The 19,735-nt window shown below is 37.9% G+C and overlaps 1 protein-coding gene across 1 annotated transcript in view; it reads left to right on the forward strand.

Annotated features, from left to right (window-relative positions):
• The window catches only part of LOC111156917 (NADH:ubiquinone oxidoreductase complex assembly factor 2), a 263,471-nt gene that overhangs the window by 188,673 nt on the left and 55,063 nt on the right, over window positions 1–19,735 (forward strand). The window lies entirely within an intron of this gene.

Consider the following 19,735-nt stretch of genomic DNA (forward strand, 5'->3'; position numbering starts at 1 on the left):
TGTTGGGGAACAGGAGTTATGGTTTATAACTCTGTTGTATCATGGTCTTATAGTATTTAGTTATATTTGGGAAATACCCTTTGACCCATACTATTTTTGAGCCATATAATGGACTATAATGTAGATACTGCTTAGGTAGAATAATGCAACTTCATTGTAAGATTGCTTTATAGCTCTTTTTCCTTTCCTCCTTGCAGGATTTATTCCTCATATGAGAGGAAGTATTAACTCAGGAGGAAGTAATGCACCAGCCTAAAAAGAGTTTCCCACTTTCCTTCAGTGTTTGTCTTTGCCAGGAGATAGACAAATAATTCTTTTGCCTTTAAGGCATTAATTCTGATTGTTAGATTAAATAGGCAGACTGTTGGCCACGTGTGACTTAAGCAGTGTTGTTGGTTATTTTACCAAGCTTTGGATCACAATCTGCTTGACGATAAACCTTTGGTAGAGATCAAGAGTGACCCGTATAGCCCTCAGCATTGTTTATACCAACCACAACATTACTTGGTGGGATTGACTTGGAAAAAATGACGGTTAACTTCTAAGAGCCCAGATCAGATTCAGGTATTCTTAAATGTAAAACTGATTTTGACCTACCCAAGAGCTATAGAATGTATCCTGGTCACAGGCAGGAGAATAAAGTTGTCCTATCGATTTTTCTGTGTGCCCTTTAGGAAATCCATTCTGGAGCATAGAGGTGGGCAGTTGGTCAACCATTTTCTTTCTTGTGTGATATATCAGAGTTTGAAAATGTCAGTCTGTTAACCAAGACTTGTATTGCAATCATTGCTGAAGGAAACTTTGGGGATATCATTGTATCACCAGTATTTAGATTCACATTTTTTTTTTCCAGGCTAGATGAAAAGGTAACATAATAATCTATTACCCAACTAATTTAGCAGAATGGAGGAAAAAATAGGTTGATTTGGGCCAAACACAGGTCAAATAACTTACAGGCAGACATGGCTGAATTAGTTCGGTGCGGTTTTTTTGTTGTTGTATTTCAAAGAAGCAGACTTTCTAAAGATTAGAATCAATATTACTGGTGGAAGCAGGAAACTTAGGAGCAGGCCATTAGGTGTGAATCAAAGGACAGCTGCTTCTGTGTCACAACTATAAGGACAGAATGATGCTCATTTTTCCTCAGGTGCTACTTTTGCATAGTTGTATCAGCAGGTTATATCAATAGACAAAGGAGAGACTAAGAATATACATGCAATTCCACCATCAGCCAAAAGGCGCATAAATCTTTTACATTCTCAAATAACATTAATGTAAAGGCATAGTATTCTTTAGTGTACCTCTAAACCCTATCTCTTTCATTTTCTAAGTTCCTTCGCTCTTTTGTTATTTGCTCAGCAGAAGAGGACAGGAACAAGAGAAGTCTAGGATAGAATCACTGTGCTTTTTTTCCCCTTGAAACCAGTAGGTTTTAGTGTGTATATTATACACACATACATGTGTAATTAATATTTAACGTGGTAACCCCTGGGTTTTTAGAACTATTTTACTGTGATGCATAATACTCTTATTTTAAGAAGTGGTAACATAACATCTACAGTTTGCAAAGGGTGGTGAGAATAAGCATCCCTTGTAACTGCCACCCATAGGTGAAAAAACTGCAATGTGGAAGAATTTGACCAACATGACAAAAGCCTTGTGTGTTCCTTGGCAGTCACAACCTACTCCCCACACTTGTCCTCTCTTCTCTGAGGAAGCTTTAGCTTTCCATTTTTCGGTAATCATTTCCTGTATAGTTTTACCACTTGAGTGTGCAGCTGTATGCACCAGATACATCTAAATAGTTCAGTGTTGCATGTTTAGCAACTTTTTATAAATACAGTCATACTTGATATATTTTTTAGTCTTGCTTCTTCCGTTTATTATCCCTGTGGTTGAATGTAGCTGCAGTTTGGTCATTTTCATTGCTTTGTAGTATTGTGTTGTGTTAGCTGTCTGGGTTGTCTGCACTTTGGACCTTCTGCAGATAATGCTGCTATGACTGTTCTTGGGCTCTCTCTTGGTGCACATAGGACATGTATTTCTGTCAGATGTAGTCCTAGTTAATAAATATCAGTGATGTGACAGTGGACAATTAAACTGTCCTTTTCTAGATACAAATTTAATGAGCCAGTTATTTAATGAAGAAAAAAAAATTCAGTTATTTTAGGGTGGTAGGTGCTATCTAGACACAGAGATGGCCACTTCCATCCAGGTAAATAAAAAATAGAGTATCCAGGATTTTACCTTTGTTTAAGATTCATGTCTGCAAGTATGTTTCATCGAGGAAAGAAAACATTTTCCTTTTTAAACAACCTCTAGTATTATTTCTAGAACTAAAATTAACAGGGTGAAGCAGAGCAGAGAATGTAGCTTAAATTTCTTCTGTGTTCTTCTCGAAGACCATGGCACTGATAAAAAGATGTTAAGTCCCCGCTAAATATATATTTCCTCAGTAAGTATTTTTTGGAGTAAAATTATTTGTATAAATAGGTATAATTTACAAGGGACAGTCTCCTAAAAGTAGGTTGGTTTAACTTAAAACTGTTTCTGTTTTAAAAGCCTCTTCCTGAAACAGAAAATAACAGTTTGGTTGAGTCAGTGCAATTATCTGCTTTTGCCATAGTTTTTCCTACTGCATTCGTACTAGCCCTAAGTACAACTAATATTAGTGTATTTCTGAGATTTTTTTTTAGAAATATGGGTCCTTTGCCTTTTGAAATGGAAGACAAAATACACAATACAGTACGATGCAAGTGGGTCACTTGTGATATGCTTCAGAGCATATGTCTTTTAGGGCTTGTTGTGATTTCATGAGTATGGTCAGATCATGGTAAATTGATTTCAGTATCTTCCTGTTTTTATGGGTTTCAAACTACAGCCTCAGCGGAAGAGTCAAAATAATGTTTGTCACACTATTCTTGGTTAGCTGAAATTTTGTTTCTGTTTATAGGAAATGACCAGTGGTCTAGTGCAGTTAGCACAAACACTTTATAACTCATCCAAGAACTATTCCAAGTGGTAAGAAAAAGGCATTCTACTTTAAAAATTACTTATCCAGCTCAGGTCATGATCTGAAGGTCCTTGGATCGAGCCCCACATCAGGCTTTCCGCTCAGCAGGGAGCCTGCTTCCCCCTCTCTCTCTGCCTGCCTCTCTGCCTGTGATCTCTGTCTGTCAAAAATAAATAAATAAATAAAAATAAAAATAAAAATTACTTATCCAGGATCAGGCTTGAAGAAAATGCTGCTTCTTGTGAATTCAGCATCCTACCCACACCATGATTCATTTTGCTCCTTTGCTATAACAGATGTGTTTGAATTCTTTTTTGCAATGAAAAGATTCTTTTGTCTTCCTCAGGGATTGTAACTTTCAAAAGGTGCTCTTAAATATATTACTACCTTATTTAAACTATTTGCTTCTAAGATGTGCAGTACTTTGCACAAAGAATAAGTCACCAATCCCCTGGGCATACAAAAGGAAAGTGCTCTGCTGGGTTTCCTGTTTTATTTTGTTTTTCTGTGGTAGGTTTATGACTTGATGCCCAGCTTTTTTATAGATTCACCTCTCATAGGACACAATTCCCTTCAATGTGTTTTCCATGCTTATGGAATGAAACAGTGTGTTAGTATCTTAGTCTGTTCAGGTTACGATAACAAAATATCATAAACTGGGTAACTTACAAACAACGGAGATTTATTCCTCACAGTTCCAGAGGCTGGGAAGTCCAAGATCAAGGGTCTGGCAGATTCACTGTCTGGTGAGGGCTGCTTCCTAGTTCATAAACAATTTTCTTTTTGCTGTCACTTCACATGGCAGAAAGGTGGGTCTCTCATCAGGGCATTAATCCCATTCATACAGTTCTGCTCTCATGACCTATTCACCTCCCAAAGGCTCACTTCCCAATACTGTCTTCTTAGGGGTTAAGATTTCAAAATATGAAATGTGGGGGAACACAAGCATTCAGACTGTAGCACCTGGAAATACCAGTAGAAATTTCACTTTTGCCACTTGGCTTTCTCTTGGTGTATGGAGACAAGCCTCCTTAAAGTGCTCCTATGAGGGGCGCCTGGGTAGCTCAGTGGGTTAAGCCTCTGCCTTCGGCTCAGATTCTGATCTCAGGGTCCTGGGATTGAGCCCTGCGTTGTCGGGCTCTCTGCTCACCAGGGAGCCTGCTTCCCACACCCACCCACCTGCCTCTTTGCCTACTTGTGTTCTCTCTCTCTCTGTCAAATAAATAAATAAAATCTTGAAAAAAAAAAAGTGCTCCTATGAGTCAAGTGAAAGTGACTTTAGTTGATATCTTTGTAATTTCTAAATTTTTTGGACAATTTATTTTTTTATTCATCTGGGATAAACATTTTAGATTCTTTTATGAAACTGAAAGATATAAGGGCGCCTGGGTGGCTTAGTTGGTTAAGAATCTGTCTTTGACTCTAGTCATGATCCCAGGAGCCTGGGATCAAGTCCTGTATCAGGCTCCCTGCTTGGTGGAAGAGTCTGCTTCTCCTTCTGTCCCTCCCCCCGCTCGTACTCTCTGTCATTCTCTCTCTTGCTCAAATAAATAAGATCTTTTAAAAATGAAATTCAAAGATTAAAATTACAGAATTAGGAAAGTTGTTAAGAAAAGTTGCCAGTTTCTGTGTTGGTGGTATAGTGTATCTAGGGAGGTCTGTGAGTAGAGGAATGCCATAATGAAGGTGGTATTTAAAGGAGACTGTTCAGCCACAAGGCCAAAGTCAGGAACATCTGCCCTTTTGTGACGTTGTTCCAGACTGCTGTAACCTTGCTAATTTTTCAGTCTCTGTGAATAATTATACAGTATATAAGCAAGAACAGATGGGTGGGTCAAAATAAAATCCTTTTAGCAGCAAATATAGAATAATTTACCCTGATAGGAAAGCAATGATCAAAATTCAAATAAAAAAAAATTTTGGATATGGTTTCTTCATTGGAGTTAGAACTTTTAATGTGTTAATTATATTTTGAAGGTACAGGAAGAGCTTTAAATTTCAAAGGATGCTAATGTTTCACGGAACAGAGTGGGAAACACTGAGTTAAACTATAGCATAATGTATTTAGTTTAGACATAATAGAAAGTTAGAGCATAACACTAGCAGTGTGTAATAAGAATGGGTATGAGTCCATTTTTGTATATCCTCAAAAACAGAACACAGTTGTCTGCTGTTTTACTCCCTGTAAAACTGTGATTTTCAACAGAGGTTTCCCTTGACAAGGGAAAGGTGGTAGCAGAATCTCAGTTGGATTTTGTCAAATGTTTTTTCTGCATCTGTTGAGATGACCATGTTTTTCTTTTTTGAGTTTGTTAACATGATGAATTCCAGTGATTGGTTTTATAATGTTAAGCCAACCCTACATTTTTGGGATAAATCCCACTTGGTTATGATGCACTATCCTTTTAATATTTTGTTAGATTTGATTTGCTAAAATTTTGTTTAGAATTTTTCTATCTATGTTCATGAGGGTTATCAGCTTTTAAGCTTCTCTCTCTCTTTTTTTTTTTTTTTTTTGCATGAGCGGGAGGGGGAGCAAGAGGGAGAGAGAATCTGAAGCAGACTCCTGGCTGAGCACACAGCCCAACCTAGGGCCTGATCTCAGACGACTCCAAGATCACAACCTGAGCTGAAACCAAGAGCTGGACATGTGACTGCGCCCCCCCGCCCCCCCCCCCATTTCTAACTTCCTCCTACTGGAATATCTTTGATTGTTGGTGTCATTGTAATGCTGGCCTAACAGAAGGAGTTGGGAAGTATTTCCTCCTCTACTTTTTAGACTAGTTTGAGTAGAATTATTATTATTTCTTCATAAAGTGTTTATGAGAATTTACCCTGAAGCCTTCTGGGCTTGGGATTGTCTTTGTTAGAAGGTTGTAAGCTACTAATTCCTGAACAGATTACAACTTACATCATTATCCTCAATTCCAGTAATTGATAATTATAATTCCAATACCACAAAGTCCATTTTAGTTTTCATCTTGTCCATATTTTGTAACCCCCTTCTCTGACAATGAACAATCTGTCTCCTATTATCTTTAATATATTTATTTATTTTATTAACTCCCCTCTATGTAGTAGCCCATCTCCTTTGCCAGTGTTGCCCACTTTCCCATGCAAATCCCTGCTTCATCGCACTTAGTTTCTGTCACCCTACCCAGGGTTGCAGCTGCTACCTCCTCCCCTACGTCCCACCCCCTGTGGATGCCCTCCTCAGCCCACCCAGGTTTTGACGGCTGTGCCAGACTACCTCGTTGTGTGGACATTTCCTACTTTCTCTTCTCATTCACTTGTGAAATTGTTCCTGCCAACTGAGTCAGTTTTATTCCATTTAAACTCCGTGTTGTCTGGTACATAATTGGCAATTAATAAACACTTAAGTCTAAAAAGAACTACATTTTTTAATGGACACATGGTATATCAAACTCTCAAAAACGTGTTATATTAACAGGATTGCCATAGTTAGCATTCCAGCACTGCTGTTGACTAAACTATGCAGCCGTAGACAAATTAAGTAAACTTTTCTGAACTTCTGTTTCCTGATTTGTTAGATGAGGACAGAAATAATTACAGTGCTGTTGTTAATAACACATGAAGCCTACTATGCACCAGGTGCTCTGCTCAGGGCTTGACAACTAATTTTCAAAATGATTTTTTGGAGGAAGTACTATTATTGTACTCATTTTGCCAAAGAACAAGCTGTCATTTAAGGGAGGTGCCATTATTATCATCTTCATTTTACGCATGAAGGAATGAAGCACACACACAAAAAATTCACACAAAGTCTTGTAGCTAATAACTGGTAGAGTTGGAATTTAGCTGCTATGCCTCCAGAAAGCGGTAGAGCCAACATATATGAAAATTCCTAGTACATAGTGAGCCACAGTAAATAATAATCCATTTTAACATGTAAAATGATTAACTATAGTAGTCTGAATCACTTCTGCCAGGTCTGTGGCATAGAAAGGGTCATGATACTGTCCAATGAGAGTGAGGAGGAGGATGTGTTTTTAGCTCGAATACAAATTAGAAGTAATGTTTCTTACTAGACAGAGTTTAAAATCCTCTCTATTTATCCTAGATTGGTAAAAGAGACATTTTTATGTAGAAAGAAGACACAGACTCAGAAATAGGTTATGTGCTTAAATCTAAAAGGAAATTTCAGATGAGAAAAGATGTTTCCAGTCAATAGAAAATGAGAAAAAGAATTAATGGTACCCTAGAGATAAAAGAATAAACAAAGGACATCAGAGCTGGAGAAAGTAGCCCAGTGGTTGCAAGGAGAACAATAAAGACTTGACAAGCATCTATCATTCTAGTTCAGCATTTAATAACAGTCCTAAACCCACGATCCATTAATGTTGTGATGAATCTGTGAACTTGGCACATGATAGGTGCTCACAATATGATTGTTGAATTGATCTGACAGTCCTTTAAAAAGCTTAAGTTAATTTCAGTTAAAGGCACAAACCTAAAATAAAGGAGAGAACAGGAAGGAAGACAACAGTGTCAAAATTTTGAAGGCTACAAAGCATATAGTTATTGACTTAGGGGACTAGAGAAAGCAATCCTAAAATAGCAATAAGGAAAGCTGAACAGAAACCTAATTTACATTGCAAAATCCCCCAAGACACAGGTATCTCTGGAAGGCAAGGGTGAATATGGGGCTAAGACTTCTCTGTCAGTGTGTTAATGAAGCAATTATTCTTTTATTCCTTTCCCACTTTGCACAGCAACTTCCCCTGACCTTCTCTGCTCCCAGACTGCTGGCTGTCAACCAATAGGCAGCTGGCAGAAAAATAGAAATCTTCTCTGGGGGAGAGAAAAGAACTAAGATCCTGACATCAGGAAGTCCCCAAGGAATAGAACTAAGATATTGACAGTGAGAATCTCCCAAGGAATAGGCCCAGCTAGATTGCCTTCATTATGAAGACTAAGTAAACAAGTTACACATACATGCACAGAGTTACTAATCTGCTTTCTGGTGGACAGCTTTTGGTTTGAGCAAACAGCCAGGGAATACCCAAAGAACAGGGAAAACCTCTGTGAGTGAGTGGAATGTTGAAAAAGTAAGAGAAGTTGTTACATTCATAAAAGAAGAACAAGGTGTTATGTTTAAAAAAATTCAGAGAACAAACGAGCATTTGGAAATGAAGATAGCAGATATGAAGGAAGGTTGGATGAACTAAAAGATCAACACAGAAGGTAGAATTTAGGATTTATGTCAGAAAGTACATGGGGTTCCCTGCTTCTCCCTCTCTCACTCCCCCTGCTTCTGTTCCATCTCTGTCTGTATCTCTTTCAAAGAAATAAATAAACAATCTTTTAAAAAGACAAAGATACAGAAAGTAGGAGAGAAAAAAAATAAGAAAATAGGACCACCAATCCAGAAGATTCAATACCTGAATAATAGAGTTTCCAGAAAGAGGACACAGAGAAAATGAAGGGCAAGAAATTATAGACGGTAACTCAAAAAATTTTTTTAGAATTGGGCATGGTTGCCCAGCACAGTGGTCTAAAATAGACCCACATTATATCCTATTTTGGCATTTCAAAGCACTGGGAAAAGAGAAAATCCTACAATCTCCAGAGGGTTGGGGAAGAGAGATTTCATACCAGAATTAAGAATTAGAATGGCACTGAACTCCTCCAAATATAACAGTAGAAGCAGTAAGACAATGAAACAGTGTCTTCAAACTTCTGAAGGAAAATTATTTCCAATTTCATTTCCATTCCCATCCAAAAGTATGAGGGCGGAATGGAGATCTCTAAAAATCTATCTCCCTTGCACCTCTTGTCAGGAAGCTACAGGGGGATATGTCCCGCAAAAACAAGGAAGTGAAGTAAAAAAGAGTAAGACCTAGGATCCAGGAAACATAAAGAAAAGGAGAGTCTGTAGAATGTATTGATTGGAGACCTCAAAGTGACAGCTATGCCTAGAAAGCAACATGTCCAGGATGGAACATGTCACAAGTTCCCAGGAAGGAATTCTTCAGGAAGTTGAAATTGTTGGATTACCTAATTTGAATATCTCAAAAGAAAACCTGGACACTTTGGGAGGGATTTGGATTAAATTAGGAACAAGCCCATCAAGAAGTAAAGCAAATCTATAAAAAGACCATTGTTAAATTAAGAGAAAACTAAAAAGTTTTTCAGGGCTTATTAAAATTAAAAATTTATACTCATCAAAAGCAAGTGAAAAGATGGAATCTTAAGGAGATATTCATAATATGCATAAATGACAAATAATACCAAGAATATATAATGAACTTCTAATAAGAAGACCACAAACAACCCAATAAAAAGTAGCCAGGAAATCTGAAGTATTTCACAGAAGAGGAAATTACATATGATCAATAAATGCAAAGAGATAGTCAGAATTATTGGTGAGCAGGAAAATGCAAATCAAGACCACAATGATGTAGCCATTTTACTGGCAAAATACAAAAGACTGATAATACCAAATTGTGGAGAAGATGTAGACTCAAAATCTAATTTGTGTTGCTCATGAGATTAAAAAAATTAAAAATGCATTGGGATTACCTTCCAAAGTTGGGCAACAAAAACAAAAACATACTTGTGACCCAGCAATCTTCTTTCAGGTGGAAAAAAAAGTTAAAATATATAAAGTAAGAGAAGTCCAAAAGAAGTTTCATCACAGCACTGTTCAGCAAAAACCTGGAAACAACTCAGAAGCTGTCTATCAGTGAGAGAGTGGATAACAGTTTATAGCAATCAAAACAAATAAATGTATGAATGACACTTTATCCTAAGATTTCATCATAAATGAAAAAAGTAATAGGGCACCTGGCTGGCTCAATGGGTAAACCATGTGACTCCTGATCTCAGTGTTGTGAGTTTGAGCTCACACACAAAAAAATCTTTTCTTAAAAAATCTTTTAAAAATTTTATATTAAAGATTTCATCACAAGTAAAAAAAGCGATTTTCAAATATATATCACAATGTACTTTATATAAAATTTTAATTTTTTAAAAGATTTTATTTATTTATTTGACAGACAGAGATCACAAGTAGGCAGAGAGGCAGGCAGAGAGGAAGGGAAGCAGGCTCCCTGCTGAGCAGAGAGCCTGACATGGGGTTCCATCCCAGGACCCTAGGATCATGACCTGAGCTGAAGGCAGAGGCTTTAACTCACTAAGCCACCCAGGTGCCCCGAAGTTTGGGATTTATTTTCTTTTTGTACTTTCAAAGTATTGTTTTGTTGTCTTCTAGCTTCCATTGCTCCTGTTTTATAGGATATTTCTTTAAAGTCATTTTTTCATTTTTCTCTTTCTCTTTGTTCTTGGTGTTTAGTAGTTATACTCTGATGTGTCTGGGTGTTTGTACGGGAGGGGAGTTGAGACTTGGTATACTTCATTTTTAGAAAAATGTAAATAATTATCTATTCATATATTATTGCTGTCCAATTTTCCTTCTCCCCTGTTGTGTCCTCTGTATTTCTTACAGAAAGAAATCAACAAGAAAGAGCAGAATAAATTATTCATTTTTTCCCCTTGTTTCATTTAGGATGTTTTTATTTGAGTTTTCTTCCAATTCACTAATTCCCTTTTCAGCTTTGTTTAATCTATTTTTAGATCTGTTCACTGGGATCTTAATATTATTGTTTTTAAGTTTAAAAGAATATTAAGAATATTAAGTTTAAGATTTTTATATTTTTTATATTTTTTTTATTTTTTTTATTTTTATATTTTTTATTCTTTCTGATAGCTTCATTTGTTTACCAGAGTTTTCCATCTTCCTTTATTTCTTTGAACATATTAAGCATAATTTTTTAAAAAGTTATGTGTGGTAACTCCCTTATCTTGATCCTCTCTGTTGTTTTTCTTGGTTTTTCATCATGCTGTCATATACTTGGTTATGTTTGAATGCCCGCCATTTTAAATGAAAACTTGTACAGATACTTTGAGGTCTAAGATGAGGTCATCTTATTCCAGTGAAGATGTGAGTTTGTTTCTAGAAAACTTGTAAGGGCATCAGCAATATTAGATCACCTTAATCCCTTACAGGATTGAGAAAATTTCAACTGAGCTTCCATCTCTTTAAGGGCTAATCTATTTTCAGTCCACTCTTTACCCCTTGGGTTTAGGTTTCAATGTTCTCATCTCAAACCTGGGAGTTACATCCCCCTCCTTGGTTCACACTGAACTCCAATTTTGTCCTGTTGGACTTAGTTGTTTACCAGCAGCTTTGTCGTCCTCTTCCAAAATCAGCAGATGACTAAGGGGAAGACAGCCTCAGATTGCAGCCTCACCTCTAAGGGTTTCTTCTCGCTGAATGTGAACTCACAATTCCTTACTGTTTTGTCATCTCTCTGATAATTTCAAGCAGATTAAATATATATATGTATTTTTTTTCTCTAGCATTTCAACTTGTTTAGTGAAAGAATTGGTCCAAATTGTGGAGTTGACCTCTAAAGTGAACTCCCAAAAGATGCTTTTATCTATTATCTCTGTGTATCCCTATATGTAGAAATATATGTAGATGCAACAAAGTTATATAAAAATGAAAATAAGGAAATGACCAACACAAAATTCAGGACTGTGGTTCATTCAGATAAGGGGATACTGAAAGATGGATTGGTTGTAGATAAGGAGAACATTGTTAGATACAGGTTCTTCTAGTGCCTCTAGCTTTTGTTTCAGGTGTCAGTTCAAGGGAGCTAATCCCATTATTAAGAAGAGCTAATTGAATAAATAAAAAAGGGCCATGCATAGCCCAGTGAAGCATGTGTCATGAATTACAATTAATCCTATTCTGTGTACCTCAGGTTTAATAAAAACAAAGAAAATTATGTACGAAAGGAAATACAATCATAGTATATTAGTGTGGCACAAATGAGGATAATTTAAGCACTGAATAGTGATCTAACTGAAATTATGATGGGCTAAACTTGGGGATTCAAAGTGTGTATTTGAGGGGTGCTTATGTGTTTGAGTTAACCTGGGTGGCTCAGGTGTTTGAGTGTCTGACTCTTGATTTCGGCTCAGGTCATGATCTCAGGGTTGTGGGATCAAGCCCTGCATCAGGCTCTGCACCCAGGGAGGTGTCTGCTTGGAATTTTTTTCTCTCCCTCTACCCCTCCCTTCGCTTGTGCTCTCCCTCTCTATCTAAAATAAATAAATAAAATCTCTCTCTTTTTTTTTTTTTAGGAGTGTATTTGTGTGGAGGAGAGGGAAATAAAAGATAACTAAATCTTCCTCTTCTATGTTGAGAAATAAATACATAATGACTAAAATGGAAAAGTCACAAAATGATCATATTATTTGGAACTGAGAAAGTAAATAACAGTCTGCTGCAGGAGTTGAAAATGGTTGACTGGAGGTATGGTGGTGGGTTGGGAACCAGAAATCAAGTTGATACTTATAACAACATTTTTAGAGCTGTTTGACTCTTTAAACTGTTAATAAAATCTATAACTTTAGTAAAATTAAAATTAAAGAAAGTTATCAGAGCTAATTAGAAGTAGAAGAAACATATATTAGAAAGTAATGGAATACCTGAAGATATTTTGCCTAAAACTTACCATATCAGTTGATTTATTATTTCAACTAATTGGCTTTCATCCAGTCCCTTTGCCCTTTTCCACATGGTAAAGGCATACTGTGCCTGCTTTTAATTTTGAAAGGAAAAAAATAAGGAAAGAAAGAGAGAGAAGAGGGGAGAGAGAAAAAAAAGTAAAACCTCTAAAGTGTGTGCTGTTCTTCTGCAAGGATTTTTTTTTATTGGGTTGATGGCTATATTTGCATAGCCCTAAAATTCTGAAAAGAGGTTAAACTTTTATTTGGAAATTGGGAGTTAAAAAGACAGTTTACTTATTGTCTTGATTAAAAGATAAAGCTCCAATAAATAAATAAATAAATAAATAAATAAATAAGGAAAACTACATAAAAATAAGTGAAAACATACTATTTGATAAACCAAAAACTAAAAAAATTATTGTCCAAATGATGTGACATTATTAAACACTGTGAAAAATGAGGATTTCTACAAAACTGCAAAAAAAAAAAAAAATTAAAAGTCCTGTTCTACACTTCTGATGGAAATGTACTTTTGTTCAGGCATGTTTATTAGTTGCCTAGACTGAATTCTTGGTTCTGTGTCTGTTAGTCATAGTCAGTGTGTTTTGTCTTCTAGTTACTAATGTATCAATCTTGGCACTGAAATACAGCTTTCCAGATCGTAGAGGTGAGGAGGACACGCAGCACAATTCAGAAGCCTTCTTGGGCCACTGATCATACATGCAATCTGAAACAAAAGTGATTATAACAAGCAGTACAAATTGAGTTTGCAACAAAACTTCAACCTTTCTATACTTTAGTTTTGCCGACTCTAAAATGGGAATAATCATTCTAGCTCACCTGTTAGGGTTGCTCCAAAAAAGAATTAAGGCACTTTATTGTCAAAGACATCACCTTAAAAAAAAAAAAAAAGAGGGGCGCCTGGGTGGCTCAGTGGGTTAAGCCACTGCCTTCGGCTCAGGTCATGATCTCAGGGTCCTGGGATCGAGCCCCGCATTGGGCTCTCTGCTCAGCAGGAAGCCTGCTTCCCTTCCTCTCTCTCTCTGCCTGCCTCTCTGCCTACTTGTGATCTCTCTCTGTCAAATAAGTAAATAAAATCTTTAAAAAAAAAAAAAAAGAAAGAAAAAAGAACTGTTTCATTGTTAGATAGTATGATAAGCACAAAAGTGACATTGAGTTTTATTTTTTTTATTTTTTTTTAAGATTTTATTTATTTATTTGACAGAGATCACAAGTAGATGGAGAGGCAGGCAGAGAGAGAGAGGGAAGCAGGCTCCCTGCTGAGCAGAGAGCCCGATGCAGGACTTGATCCCAGGACCCTGAGATTATGACCTGAGCTGAAGGCAGCAGCTTAACCCACTGAGCCACCCAGGTGCCCGACACTGAGTTTTATATCGAGATGTTAAGGGGATTGGTTCTGCTTTTCAGTGTCTCCGTGAGTAGATATCATTTAAGGAAAAGGAATGAATCATGCGTATTATATAAACAAGCACATACTTTTTTGTTGTTGTTGTTAGAAAGAGAGAGCATGAGCAGGGGGAGAATCAGAGGGAGAGAGAGAAGCGGGCTCCACACTGAGCAAGGAGCCTGATGCTGAGCCAAAGGCAGATGCTTAACCAACTGAGCCACCCAGGCATCCTAAGCACATACATATTTTTAAATCTTGTGATATGTACTAGATATTTGTTATCTACTAGCTCTGTGTAAAATACAAAGTATCTGTTTTTGTATTGACATATCTATAAAACCCTAAGTCTGGATTTTAGGTATGACCAAAGAACCAGCTACATTTAGCTTCCCCCAAAGTAAATGAATATAGAACATATTTTGCCAGTGCCATAAGCAATGAGTTGACAAGCCCCATGACATCTTTTGGTTACATGTTTTGAATGACCACATTTTGAGTTACAAGGCTAACCAACCTCATGGCCATAAAAAGTTCTAACACTCCCACCCTATTAGATATTGCATTTATATCTAGCTTATTCATTTCTGCCTCCACATTGGGTAACTAGGGAAACAATGATGTCACTGCTCAGTGTGGTACTTAGTAACTTCCCTTTTTGGGCTCATGGTTTGGGAAGCCTGCAGTTATTTAATAAATCTCACCTCTAACTCTGTAATAAATTCATGCAACTTTTATTTTTCTAAGGGGAAAATAGGGGAAGCAGGATCATTCTGTATAATGTATTGTTTGGAAGAAAATATTCTAAAGTGTACTGTTTGTGTGACCCAAATTAATGTTCTCTCTGGACCACATTCCTTTAAGCAGTCATCCTTCTACTGGCCTTCACTCCCATTGGCCACCACCCTTTACCCTCCACCTTACTTTTGTTTTGAGAAGCTGGATCTCTATCTTGGTCTTCTTCCTTGTAATCTTCTTTCCAACTCCATCACATTGGTTTAAAAAAAAAAAGTTTTTAGAAATAAACAGTACCCGGGTATAGCCCTGGGCCCACTACCCTCAAAATGGAATAGAAATGAGCTGGCAGTCTTTCCAGTGAAATAAATAAACGGGCACTCAGTACAGCTCAGCTATCACTTGCCTAATATGTCTGTGTTTTTAGTTGCCCAAATCATTTCACTCCTCTTTTTTCCTCAAAATTGCTACACCCCCTTGCTGTTCTCCTTTAACTTCTGACCTGACGGTATAATTCATTGAGGCACTTAGAGCAACCAGACATGAATTCCATTATTTCCTCACTATCTAACAAACTTCTCTCCCTCCAAATCTGTCTTTCCTTTTACTTCCCTGATTGAAAGGCACCAAAGGCCAATGTGACACTTGGACTTAAGATCCTCCTTCCTGTCATTTGCAGTTTTCCCCCCCTCTTTCCCTTTCTGCTGGACATTCTCATCATCCCCATGGTCTACTGTTTTCAAAAGCCTTTCCCTGACCCTACATATCACTCTCGCTACCGGCCCATTGCTCTTCTCTCCAGTCACTAAGTATTTCAAATAGAGAGTTGTCAGTTGTGTTGAGTGCTGCTGAGGAGTCCGGAGTCCACAGTTTGGGACCCTCGAGGAAGCATCTATATAATTTACTGTCTCCATTTCCACATCTTCTGTTGTCTTCAGCCTCCCCTCACCAAGCTTCGGCTCCATCACTCCCCCGAAACTGCTCTTGTAAGGGTTCCCGGGAATCCCATCTGTCACATGCTGTGTACCCTTAACTTCTTGGCAGTGTTCAGTACAACTGAATCTTCGCTTTAAAAAACTAGTTCTCCCAAAAGCAGAGCCCGAGACAAAGACTTTTATGCAGGCTTGTCTATTTGGGGGAAAGATTCCAGGGAGCTCTCATGATAGATCCCAGACAAGGAGAAAAAGCCAGCAAGGTTATATTCTGCTGTTGGCCATGGTTATGGGTGACCAATGCAGCCAGTGCTTGATTCAGAAGACCGTTATTTATAAGACCTTGAAGAGTCATATAAAATATGCCTTGGAACTGTCTGCTAGGGGGTTAAGAGAGGAAACGTGTCTGTCAGATCTCATCCCCTCCAGCTCAGGGATGGGCCCCCACATGTGTTATCTTTCTAGTCCTCACTAAGTGCCGAATGGTTCCCCACTCCATGGGCCAGAGAAGCTCCAAGGCAGCAGGAGGGAGGTATCTGGTTTCTACCTGACCTACGCATCTGGTTGCACCTAGTTGAAGCCTTTAAAGGCTTCGTTGGGGCAGCCTTTGTAGTGTAGTTGGTTAAGCATCAGACTCTTGGTTTTGACTCAGGTCATGATCTCAGGGTTGTGAGATCTAGCTGCACATTGGCTCCTTGTTCAGCACGGAGTCTGCTTAAGATTTTCTCTCCCTCTGCCCCTTTCCCCCAGACCCCGCCTCTGCTCCGTGCTCTTTCTCTCTCTCCCTGAAAAAAAGAAATAAATCTTAAAAAAAAAAAAATCTTTCATGGGACTTGTCATTGCAGCAGTGACTGGAGTAAACATTGGTGCTGAGAAGATGTAAAGGAGTTGCACACTTCCTGACACTACACTTATGAAGTAACTGTCCATCTTTCTGATGTACTTTCTGATGGACTCTCTGCTTCACATCCTAATGTTGACATTCCCCATGGCTCTGTACTAAAGTTGCTGGTCTTTTAAAAATCCAACTACTTTCCTGGTGACCTTATTCATCCCCATAAATGTAAATATCATCAATTTTACTTCCAAAAGTAGCCCTAGAACTCCAGACTGGTATATTTAATTATTTGCTTGTCTCATTCCATCTCATCATTTAGGGAATTATTGTAACATTAAAACCCTTGTAATCATTATCCATATCAATATCAACAGACCCAGAAGCCTAGAAGCCTATCATGTCCCCATGCTTCCCTCTAAAAGTAACCACTCTCCTGACTTTGTAGTGACCTCCTGTGTTCATGATGTTATCACCCAAGTGTGCATTTTTAGACTCTGTTGTTTACACTTGCCTGAATTTTTTAATATGTTTTTGTACTTCCTCATAACTTGAAGGACCTGGGCAATTTTGACCTATAGTGGTTTCAGCAGTCTAGATTTTTTTCATGGTGCCATTTATCATGTTCTTTTCCTAATTGGGTCCAGACACTTGATCAAACTCAGGTTAGATCCCTTTAGTAAGATTGCAGCTGGTTTTCTTGTCTCTCTTTTATAATGAAACATTGTCGTCTAGATATGTTATTTCATGGGGTTACGAATTGGTGATACCTTACTTTAGCCATTTTCATTTTATTCTCTGGAATTTTTTTTTTTAAAGAGATGCTTCTTTTTATCTACTATTTGATAGTTCAGTAGTACAGTTTATATAGGAAAAGCAAGGTAAATGATTTTCATTAATTTATCAGTTTTCAAGATAACAAATTGGTTCTATCATCCCCTGGAGGAGATAATTATATTAGTATAAGCAGATGGGTTTATATACACTTGATAGGTTTTGAACCACTGCAATTCTTATATTTATTGAAGCTCAGAGTGTCCCATTTGGGGCAGTAGAAGCCTCTTTAAGTTGCCTCCTGAGTCCTTTAGACATGACCCCAGTGATTTGTTAGCTTTCTTACTTGGGTTTTATAAGATGTACCAGGTTCATCTTTTTTTTTTTTTTTTTTTTTAAGATTGTATTTATTTATTTGACAGACAGAGATCACAAGTAGGCAGAAAGGCAGGCAGAGAGAGGAAGGGAAGCAGGCTCCCTGCTGAGCAGAGAGCAGGATGTGGGTTCATCCCAGGACCCTGAGACCATGACCTGAGCCAAAGGCAGAAGCTTAACCCGCTGAGCCACCCAGGCGCCCCTACCAGGTTCATCTTAAACATTTCTTGCCCCATACTTGGTAGAGTGTTCTGATCACCCCTTTGCAAGGTGCGTGGGGGTGGGTTTCCCCAAACCAACAAGCAAGTCTCTGGACACTAAGTAGGTGTCCTATGGTTCAACTCAGTTCTGACACTGTCTGCCCAGAGATAGCAGCAGATCCCACAAGACTGCCCCTCTCACCTTTGGATGCCAGTTGCAAGCCCAGGTTGTTACCTGTGCCTCTGATCCAAATGGCTGTAAATCAAAGGTTCCTATGACCATTTCTGCGGGTTCACTTAATTTGCAAGAGTAGCCCACAGAGCTCAGGAAAATCCATTTACTTACTAGATTACTAATTTACTACTAAAGATACTTAAAGAATACAAATCAACAGCCAGAGGGAGAGATACATAGGACAAGCTATGAGCAAAGTACAGGGAGCTTCCATGGTCTACAAGCACACCACTCTCCCATGTGTCACAGACCCAGAAGTTCTCCAAACCTTGTCCTTTTGGATTTTTTTTTTTTTTGAAGGTTTAATTTCTTAGGTATGATTGATTAAATTGTTAGCCATTGGCAATTAATCCCACCTCCAGCCCCTCTCCCCTCTCTGGAGGTTGAGGGGTGGAACTGAATTTCAACACTCCAGGCACTGAGTTGGTTCCCCTGGCAACCAGCCCCATCTTTAGGTGACGGGGCAGCATTCTTAACGTTGCCTGATTAACATAACAAAAGACACCTTTATCTCACATCACTTAGGAAATTCCAAGGGTTTTAGAAGCTTTGTGCTGGAAAACAGGGACAAAGACCAAATATATATATCTTATTATAAATCACAGTATCACAGTTGACACTAGTCATTTTTCCAAGAAGCTCTGGTTTCCTTCAGTAGGAAGTGATGTATCAAGACCACAGTCTGGGGGACTGGTCATTGTTTCTAGGCTTTTCAGGGGAGCTAGAAAAAAATATGTATTTATTGGGGCGCCTGGGTGGCCCAGTCATTAAGCGAGCCCCTCATCTCATCTCGCATCTCGCATCTCCCGGACTCCCTGCTCAGCAGGAAGCCTGCTTCTCCCTCTCCCACTACCCCTGCTTGTTCGCTCTTACACTGTCTCTCTCTGTCAAATAAATAAAATCTTTTAAATCTTTTAAAATATATATATATATAATATGTATAATATATATGTGTATATATATTTTAAAGATTTTATTTAATCATAAAATATCTCTTGAGATACTACTTTTATACTGCTATGTTTAATTCATATTCATGACTATAAGGGTTTTATGTTTTATCTGTATCTCCTTTATGTTGTATTTTTTTTTAAGATTTTAGTTATTTATTTGACAGAGAGAGATCACAAGTAGGCAGAGAGAGAGGGGCAAGTAGGCTCCCCGCTGAGCAGAGAGCCCAATGCGGGGCTCCATCCCAGGACCCTAGGATCAGGACCTGAGCCGAGGGCTGAGGCTTAACCCACTGAGCCACCCAGGCGCCCCTATGTTGTATGTTTTATCTGTATCTCCTTTCTTCCACATCATGAATTTTGCTTCTCAAGGACATAAGAGTTAACAGAATTAGAATATCCCATAAAAATTCCTTTGTTTTATCCCAGATGCCCGTGCAACAGTCTCAGAGGAATAATGCTAATAATGTTGACATCACTAATACTAACATTACTAATAATACCTCCAAAAATTATGATTACTGGAAGCAGTTACAAAAAATTTTTTGGCATATGTAGTATCCCCATTTTTTTATGCTTACACTTTACAGTTGTAGGAGGATATAACTGTTACATACTTTTTAACCTGTATTCAGTTCTATGTGTAATTATATATTTAATGCTATCAGTCTATATAGCTATGTCAGAGTCATTTCTGTAGTGTGAAGCTTACTCTAGTAGATTCCTGAAGAAGCACTCTAT

This window comes from Enhydra lutris, unplaced genomic scaffold (genome assembly GCF_002288905.1).
Source record: "Enhydra lutris kenyoni isolate GAN:26980312 unplaced genomic scaffold, ASM228890v2 scaffoldscaffold50, whole genome shotgun sequence".
Taxonomy (NCBI): Eukaryota; Metazoa; Chordata; class Mammalia; order Carnivora; family Mustelidae; genus Enhydra; species Enhydra lutris.